At 34.0% G+C, this 9,994-nt stretch overlaps 1 pseudogene; it reads right to left on the bottom strand.

The window, feature by feature from the left end:
- Positions 1-4,751: 4,751 nt before the first annotated feature.
- On the bottom strand, positions 4,752-7,029 carry LOC132800040 (large ribosomal subunit protein uL2cz/uL2cy-like; annotated as a pseudogene).
- Between the last annotated feature and the right edge of the window lie 2,965 nt (positions 7,030-9,994).

Raw genomic sequence — 9,994 nt, 5'->3', positions numbered from 1 at the left:
AATACTCAGGTTGTGTGGAAAAATTTTATTAAAACCAAGAGTGAGAAATTTGGTGCAAAAGCCGAGAGTGAGGAAGGTTTTATGGCCGTGAGTGGGAAAGGAAAAGGAAGACAAGAAAGGAAAAATATAAATTTTTATCTTAGCTTTGGTAATGTTAATAAAGTAATTATGAATAAGAAATCATTGCTGACCATGAATTTTAAAGATAATTATTTAAAGATGTCATTATTGCATAGAACTTTATCTGCATTGTTGAGAGCTTTACTTAGTGGCAATTTGAAAATTTGGGAAATATTGTTTGCTAACTTTAAAAAGTGTAATTTTTACCATAATGAGCATGTATTTCTAGATTTTGTTGTAATAGTGTTTGACCCAGGAGAATTGGTTTGGTTTCACTTACAAAAGGAAAGGTTTCCTAAACAAAGAAAGTCAAAGCTCATACCGCCTATGGATGGACTTTTTCAAGTTTTGGAGTCGAATAACAAGAATGCCTACAAGCTTGATTTACCGGGTGAGTATAACATGAGTGCTGCATTTAATGTTGCTGATTTAACTCCTTTTGCTGCAGGTGATGATCTTGATTTGAGGACAAATCCTTTTCAAGAGGAGGGGAATGATGTGATTCCGCCCGAGCCCGCTCAACCGATAACCCGCTGGGGTGCTGACTCGACACAGATGAAGACTAGGCCAATCACAAGAGCTCAAATTAAGAGATTTAAAGACAACCTGGGAGTATTTATACAGGGGATAATCAATCTCAACAGAGCTTGTCCATACTTGAAGATGCAAAGCCTACTCTAAGCATCCAAGTGGTGGAAGCCGATACGGACCCGGGTGACGGTTTTGGTACATTTTTGGAGTCCGAGAAGCATGAAATGGTTCCAATGCTTTATGGGTTCAATCCATATGCCTAAGAGGTCGTGGAATCAAGTTAAAGCAGCCTCAAATGCAATCAAAAAGGGCTTGTACGGACAGCTTCAACTATTTGGCCGAATTTGCTGTATTGCTTGCTGGCTTTACTGTATTTTACTGTATTAGCCTTTTCTTATTTTTCCAAGCATGGGCAACATGTGGGCCTTCATATTCAGTTTATTTGGCATCCTACAAAGCATCTAGAAGCTGATTTGGAGCTCAATTTGGTCAAAGATTGGTCAAAGTCAACTTAGTCAAAAAGCTAGTATTATAGTTTCCTAATTTGATTCTACTTTTTGTTTTAGGAAATTACCATTACTTTTTAGTTTTTTTATTTATTTATTTTCTGGAAAAATAAGTTTAGGAAAGTTATTATTTTATTATTTTCATTGTAAATTAATTAATTCCTAATTCAAAAATAAAGGAATTAATTAATCCAAATTAGATTAGGAAAGGAGTGACAATTTCGGCCACCATAGAACTCTTTATTGTGTGGCCTGTTTTCCCTTTGATTTTAGGGTTTTATTTCATGGCTTTGTAGCCTATTTAAAGGCTTATTTTTCAATATGAATACAACTTTGAACTTTGATTTGATTGAGAAAATACTTGTGAGATTAATTATCTCTTTGTTCTTTGAGAACACCTAAAACACCATTAGAAAATTGGTTGTTTTAGCTTGACTTATCAATAGGTTTTCCATCCCCTATTGTGGCGTCTACATTATACCAAGGTTTCTAACCACAGGTTGGTTAGGGGTTGAGGTCAATTCCATTAGAACTTGAACTTAATTAAAGATCCGGGCTAATATAATACGGGTTTAGGAGCAGGTCGTCCTAGGTTCGTATCACTTTCCTACCGCGGCAGACATTTCATGTCATTGCTCATCGACCCGCTTCAATTTGTTGAGATGTGATCCAAGCGGGTTCAAGTTCTTGAAGAGCATATCTACCAAATACGATTACCTCGATAAGATATTCCTTTCATTCTTCCTTTATGATGTTTACATAATTTGGTTCTTTTGGGGTTATAGTTGATGGTTGTTTATTAATTCCATCTATACTACAGAACTGGACATGAGAGTTTCTTCTCATCCAGCTCCTCGCTACTGAAACTATTAAAAAATAATATCTATGTATTTACATTTATGTTTTTAATGAATAATATACTGAAAAAATATATTGATTCATGAGATTTTTTGAAATTTCATCTAATCTATTAGAAATTTGTATATCTTGTTTTGATATATAACTAAACATGGATTCAATTTATAGAGAATTTTTATTTAAAGATACATTTAGAGATAATAGTATAGATAAAGTCATTTTGTTATAAGGTTATAATGAATATTTATTTTGTTTTGCTTTTTATTATCATATCAAATCGGCTAAAATTTAGAAATCCAATAAAATCAAAATTTTCATGGGTGGATATTTACTCTTTCAATATTCAGTTGTAGGAGCAGTCTATAACATGACCTTTCAGAATAAATAAATTGGTTTCTGGTTCGTTCCCGCGATCCTACCTACTGAATCATTAAGATTCATTTTCAATATAATCTTATGTATTCATAGGTTCTATCGTTCCCATCGCGTCTTGATTAATGGTTAAGTCCGACTTCTACAACGGAGCCCCTAATGAAATTTGATTTATTCTCAAGTCAATCCTCTCAGTATTTATTGGCTCGGGGCTTTTGATTCTTTTTCTATGAACAAATTTGTATAATTATAGACCAATCAGTATTAATGCTTTATTACATTCCTCATTATGAGAGGAATCATAGACCTTACATATTGGAATCATATATCATTGATATTTTTTTTTTCTCTCTTTCTCTTGTCCTTCCATTTATCTGCATTTTGTTTTCTTTACAACTCATACTCAGATTAGTTTTTTTGTTTTTTGTTGTTTGTTTATGCAAAAAAGATTTCAATTGCTACGTTGATATGACCAATATATCATATCTCGACCGGTTTTTTATATCCAGATAATGCGAAATGATAGTTAGTTATTAGTTCTATGTTAGTTCTATATCTATATTAGTTCTATAATAGTTATTAGTTCATACTATGGGCTGGTACTTCTTTCTTTTTTTGAATCCTAATCCTAAATAAACCAACGAGTCACACACGAAGCATAGCAATTATATCAAATGATTAATCGAATTTTTATTCAACCTTGTAGAATTGTTCATTTTTGTTTTGAGTTAAGAGAAAAAGAATGAAAGAATTTGTCATTTTTTATTCTATTACTGGATGGATGGAATAGACCTAAAGATAAGTCGAGTAAAGGCCTATTATTCCTCTTCTATAAATATCCAAATTTTGATGTCTAATACCTCATAAATAGTTCAAACTGTATAGGATCAGTAATCAATTTTAGCTCGAATGGTTTGTAGAGGAACCCTTCCTTCTCTGATCCATTTGACACATGCAATTTCTTTTCTGTCAATATGCCCTGCAATTTGTACTTGAATTCCTTTTGTACCCACCTGCTCAGTTAATCTAATAGCTTTTTTTATTGCTTTGCGAAATGAAACTCTATTTTTTAATTGCCTGGCTATAAATTCCGCAAGATTATTAGGGTTTCCATAAGGGTTTTCAATTCTTGTAATAGCAATGTTGAGTTTTCGGTTCACACAATTAAGGTCTTTTTGTACAGTCATCTGTAATTCTTCGATTCTTTTAGGTTCTATTAATAACTTTGGGAATCCCATATATATTATGACTTGAATCAAATCGATTCGTTTTTGAATTTCTATACAAGAAATTCCCTCGACACTAGAAGATATTTTCATATTTTTTTGTACATTATTCTTGATACAGTTTCATAGTTTTTGATCTTCTTATAGATCCTCCAAATAATTTTTTGGTTGTGCAAACCAAAAAGAATGATGAGCTTGGGTTGAACCAAATCTGAAACCGAGTGGATTTATTTTTTGTCCCATAATCCCCCGCTACTATACATATCATGACATGTCATATCGTTGTACTTCTTTTTCTTATTCATCCATGTTTTTTTAAGCATAATATGGCATATTTATTTGTATTTTTTATTATAAAAAAATATTTGTAATTTAACCTTAAAATTCTTCAAAGACAATTTTGTTCTTTAAATAGTCTGTATAATAATGTACAGCTGTATGTTTCAGTACAATAGTTATATGACATGTTGGTCTTTTTATTGGATAACCTCGTCCCCGAGCTCGAGGTTTTAATTTTTTCACAGTAATGCCTTCGTTGAGTTCTGCTTTACTAATTTTTAACTTTGCTTTGGTGAAACCTCTATTGTGATTAGCATTTAATGTTGCAGAAGAAACCAATTTTAAAATGGGAAAACATGCTCGATAGGGCATGAGTTCGAGTATTAGAAGTGTTTCTTCATAAGAACGCCCATGAATCTGATTAATTACTCTTTGCACTTTATGAGCAAACATATCTATAAATTCACCTATAGCGTATTCTTCTATATATCGGTCCATCTTTTTCTTCTTTCTCATAAGGTTTACCTCTCACTAATGAACAATAAGTATCTATATTCACTTTTTGTGTTTATTAAAAAATTATTAACGACAAAATCGATTATCATTTTTTGCATGTCCTCAGAAACTTAGAGTAGGTGAAAATTCTCCCAATTTATGTCCTACCATACAATCTATTATATAAATTGGCAAATGCTCCTTTCCATTATGGATAGTAATAGTATACCCGATCATTGTCGATATAATGGTAGACGGTCGGGACCAAGTGACTATTATTTCTTTTTCTACTTTTGTGTTAAGCATATTTATTTTTTCTTAATAAATGATTCGCTACAAAAGGATTTTTTTTTTTTTTAGTGAACGTGTCACAATTAATTACTCTTTTTTTTTTTTTTTGGTAAAGACGAAGAAACAAATTCTATTTACTACAGTGACGAAGAATCAAATGATCACTATATTTATTCCTTTTTCTACTTCTTCTTCCAAGTGCAGGATAACCCCAAAGGGTTGCAGGTTTTTTTCTACCAACTGGGGCCCTCCCTTCACCACCCCCATAGGAATGGTCTACAGGGTTCATAACTACTCCTCTTACTACAGGACACTTACCTAGCCAACATTTCGATCCAGCTCTATCCAAACTTTTCTGGTTCACCTTAACATTCCCCAGAAAGTAATTTTGATGTGGCCGATTTCCCCTCTTTTACAATTAGTTTCGCTACAACACCTGCTGCTCCAGCTAACTGTCCACCCTTTCCAAGTGTAATTTCTATGTTATGTATGGCCGTACCTAAGGGCATATCGATTGAAGTAGACTCTTCTTTTTGATCAATCAAAACCCCTTCCCAAACTGTACAAGCCTCTTCCAAAGCATATGGCTTTTTGGATGTAGATGATGATATCTATACTAATGGATCTTATATATATCGTATAATTCTTATATATATCATATAATGAAGTACCACATGAGTGGATACGTAGGAACCAAAATCTGCCGAATCACTCATGTTATGATCTCCGACATCCTAGGTCTTCCCATTCCTTTATCTGGCTTATGTCCTTCATGTAGCATTCAGACTGAATGACTCTATGAAATTGCATCGATACTTCCACATATTACAGGTAACGTAGGAGACATCTCTAGTTTTCCCCCCGGGAATCCTTAGAATTACAACTGCTAGCTTGCAATTCAACTCTAACCATCAAATGAAATGTGAATAACTCGTCCTCCTCTCTTTAAAACAAAGGGCACTTCTGGTTCTGTCAGTGCTTGAAACAATTTTATCTTCTCCATATTACTATATCTCTAGAGTCAATAATTTTATATGAGGAACTACTGAACTCAATCACTTGATGCCGTTACTCTTCAGTTTTCTATTGAGGTCTATCCTGCGAGGTACTTAAATTGGATCAGTGATCGATTTCTAGGTTTCGTCGTAAACCTAATTGGTTACTTTCAATTACGTAAATCAATAATTCAAACTACACTCAAAGGTAGGGCATTTCCTATTTTTATAAGAATTTCTGTACGAGAAACAATGGTATCTCCAATTATAGCCCCTGTTGGATGTAAAATATATCTTTTCTCACCATCCCATAGTGTATGAGACAAATGTATGCATTTTGATTAGGACAGTATTCTAGAGTTACGATTCTACCATATATATCTTTTACATTCCATCGAAAATCGATTTTACAGTATAGACGCTTATGACCTCCCCCTCTATGCCCTACGGTAATGATTTCTTTGGCATTACGACCTTTACCACAACGATTCTACCTATAGATTGAATTATTTCATGGATTGGATTTCACTTGATTGGCTATGGCTCCTTTGCGCGTGCTCGGGTTAGAAGTTTTGTATAAATGTATCGCCATGCTATTAAGTATTTTGATTTAAGTTCTTTTCTTTCTTATAGGTGGAATAGAATAACCCAGTTGAAGCGTAATGATCATACATCTGTAATGCATTGTATATCCCATAATAGGTCCCATTCTTCTACACTTTTCCGAGAGTCGATGACTATTCATAGCTATTATCTTGACACCAAAGAAGAGTTCGACCCAATGCAATATTTCTGTCCCAGTTGATCCTGATTCAACATTAGAAGTATATTGCTTTTTCAACAAAAATCGAATATTTTTGTCTGTAAATACTGCATATTAGATTCCATCCATAAATCTATTTTCTTCACTATGAGTTCTAGTCTCAATAAGAATGCTAGTTCTTACTGTTCATATGTTATGCTATGAATATACCACACCAATTTGTTATGTATGGATGATGAGATTCCATTGATACAGAGTCAATTCCAATAGACTTATTTTATTGGAGGGTCCCATTGGTATGTAACCATTAGGAATTGAACCTACGAATTCACCAATTATGAGTTGGGCACTTTAACCATTCAGCAATGGATGCTTAGCAGGTATCCTCGTACATGTTGAATAACCAAATTCCAATTCAATTGAAATCTTTAGGATAAATCAATGCAATTTAGGAGGACTCAATGAAAGGACATTAATTCAAATATGGATTTTCAAATTAAGAGAGATATTGAGAGAGATCAAGAATTCTCACTATTTTCAAATCTCTATTTTATAAGGCTTCTTCCTATACCTTTGAATTTCATTGGACCCATAAATGATACATTGGAAGAATCTTTTAGGTCTTCCAATATCAATAGGTTGATTGTTTCACTCCTGTATCTACCAAAAGGAAAAAAGATCTCTAAGAGCTATTTCCTAGATTCGAAAGAGAGTACTTAGGTTCTCCCAATGACTAAAAAGTGTATCATTCCTGAATCTAATTGGGGTTTGTGGTGGTGGAGGAACTGGATTGGAAAAAAAAAGGGATTCTAGTTGTAAGATATCTAATTAAATCATTGTCGAAGTTGAGATCTCATTCAAAGAGAAAGATATCAAATATCTGGAGTTTCTTTTTGTATATTCTATGGATGATCCGATCGGCAAGGACCATGATTGGGAATTGTTTGATCGTCTTTCTCCAAGGAAGAGGCGGAACATAATCAACCTGAATTCGGGACAGCTATTCGAAATCTTAGTGAAAGACTAGATTTGTTATCTCACATTTGCTTTTCGTAAAAAAATACCATTTGAAGCAGAGGGTTTCTTTAAACAGCAAGGAGCTGGGTCAACTATTCAATCAAATGATATTGAGCATGTTTCCCATCTCTTCTTGAGAAACAAGTGGGCGATTTCTTTGTAAAACTGTGCTCAATTTCATATATGGCAATTCTGCCAAGATCTCTTCTTTAGTTGGGGGAAGAATCTGCATGAATTGGATTTTTTGAGGAACATACCGAGAGAAAATTGGATTTGGTTAGACAATGTGTGGTTGGTAAACAAGGATCGATTTTTTAGCAAGGTACAAAATGTATCGTCAGATATTCAATATGATTCCAAAAGATCCAGTTTTGTGCAAGTAACAGATTCTAGCCAATTAAAAGGGTGTTCTGATCGATCCAGAGATCATTTTCGATTCCATTAGTAATGAGGATTCATAATATCATACATTGATCAATCAAAGAGAGATTTAACAACTAAAAGAAAGATTGATTCTTTGGGATCCTTCCTTTCTTCAAACGTAACGAACAGAGATAGAATCAGACTGTTTCCCTAAATGCCTTTTTGGATATTCCTCAATGTCTCGGCTATTCACAAAACATGAGAAGCAGATGAATAATCATCTGGTTCTAGAAGAAATCGAAGAATTTCTTGGGAATCCTCTAAGATCCATTCGTTCTTTTTTCTGACAGAGGGTCAGAACTTCATCTGGGTTTGAATCCTACTAAGAGGTCCACTAGAGATCAAAAATTGTTAAAGAAAGAACAAGATGTTTCATTTATTGCTATATCGGGAGTTACTCCATGATACGAACCTAGGACGACTTGCTCCTAAACCCGTATTATATTAGCCCGGATCTTTAATTAAGTTCAAGTTCTAATGGAATGGACCTCAACCCCTAACCAACCTGTGGTTAGAAACCTTGGTATAATGTAGACGCCACAATAGGGGATGGAAAACCTATTGATAAGTCAAGCTAAAACAACCAATTCTCTAATGGTGTTTTAGGTGTTCTCAAAGAACAAAGAGATAATTAATCTCACAAGTATTTTCTCAATCAAATCAAAGTTGTATTCATATTGAAAAATAATCCTTTAAATAGGCTTCAAAGCCACGAAATAAAACCCTAGAACATAAAGAAAACCAGCCACCACACATAAAGAAACCTAGTTGGCCGAAACTATACTTCCTTTCCTAATCTAAGTTTGATTAATTAATTCCTTTATATTAAATTAGGAATTAATTAATTTACAATGGAAAGAATAAAATAAAAACCTTCCTAAAGTTATTTTTCCAGAAAATAAATAAATAAAAGCCAAAAAGTAATGGTAGTTTCCTAAAACAAAAAGTAAAAACAAATTAGGAAACTAAAAATGCTAGCCTTTTTGATCAAGTTGACTTTCATCAATCTTTGACCTCTTTGAGGTTCAAATCAGCTTCTAGATGATTTTTAGGATGCCAAATAAGCTGAATATGAAGTCCCACACGTTGCCCATGCTTGGAAAAATAAGAAAAGGCTAATACAGTAAAATACAGTAAAGCCAGCAAGCAATACAGCAAATTCGGCCAAATTGTTGAGGCTGTCCGTACAAGCCCTTTTTGATTGCATTTGAGGCTGCTTTAACTTTATTCCATGACCTCTTAGGCATATTTATTGAACCCATAAAAGCATTGGAACCATTTCATGTTTCCCGGACTCCAAAAATGTACCAAAACAGTCACCCGGGTCCGTATCGGCTTCCACCACTTGGATGCTTAGAATGGGCTTTGTATCTTCAAGTACGGACATGCTCTGTTGAGATTGATTACCCTCTGTATAAATACTCCCAGTTTGCCCTTAAATTTCTTAATTTGAGCTCTTGTGATTGGCCTAGTCTTCATCCGTGTCGAGTCAGCACCCCAGCGGGTTATCGGTTGAGCGGCCTCGGGCAGAATCACATCATTCCCCTCCTCTTGAAAAGGATTTGTCCTCAAATCAAGATCATCACCTGCAGCAAAAGGAGTTAAATCAGCAACATTAAATGCAGCACTCATGTTATACTCACCTAGTAAATCAAGCTTGTAGGCATTCTTGTTATTGGGCTCCAAAACTTGAAAAGGTCCATCCATAGGCGGCATGAGCTTTGACTTTCTTTGATTAGGAAACCTTTCCTTTTGTAAGTGTAACCAAACCAATTCTCCTGGGTCAAATACTATTACAACAAAATCTAGAAATACATGCTCATTATGGTAAAAATTACACTTTTTAAAGTTAGCAAACAATATTTTCCAAATTTTCAAATTGCCACTAAGTAAAGCTCTCAACAATATAGATAAAGTTCTATGCAATAAAGACATCTTTAAATAAGTATCTTTAAACTTCATGGTCAGCAATGATTTTTTATTCATAATTACTTTATTAACATCACCAAAGCTAATATAACAATTTATATTCTTCCTTTCTTGTCTTCCTTTTCCTTTCTCACTCAATGCCATCTCACCTTCCTCACTCTCGGCTTTAGCACCAAATTTCTCACTCTT

The sequence above is a fragment of the Ziziphus jujuba genome, chromosome 11 (assembly GCF_031755915.1).
Source record: "Ziziphus jujuba cultivar Dongzao chromosome 11, ASM3175591v1".
NCBI classification, from domain to species: Eukaryota; Viridiplantae; Streptophyta; class Magnoliopsida; order Rosales; family Rhamnaceae; genus Ziziphus; species Ziziphus jujuba.
This window is presented reverse-complemented; position numbering and strand designations above follow the sequence as displayed.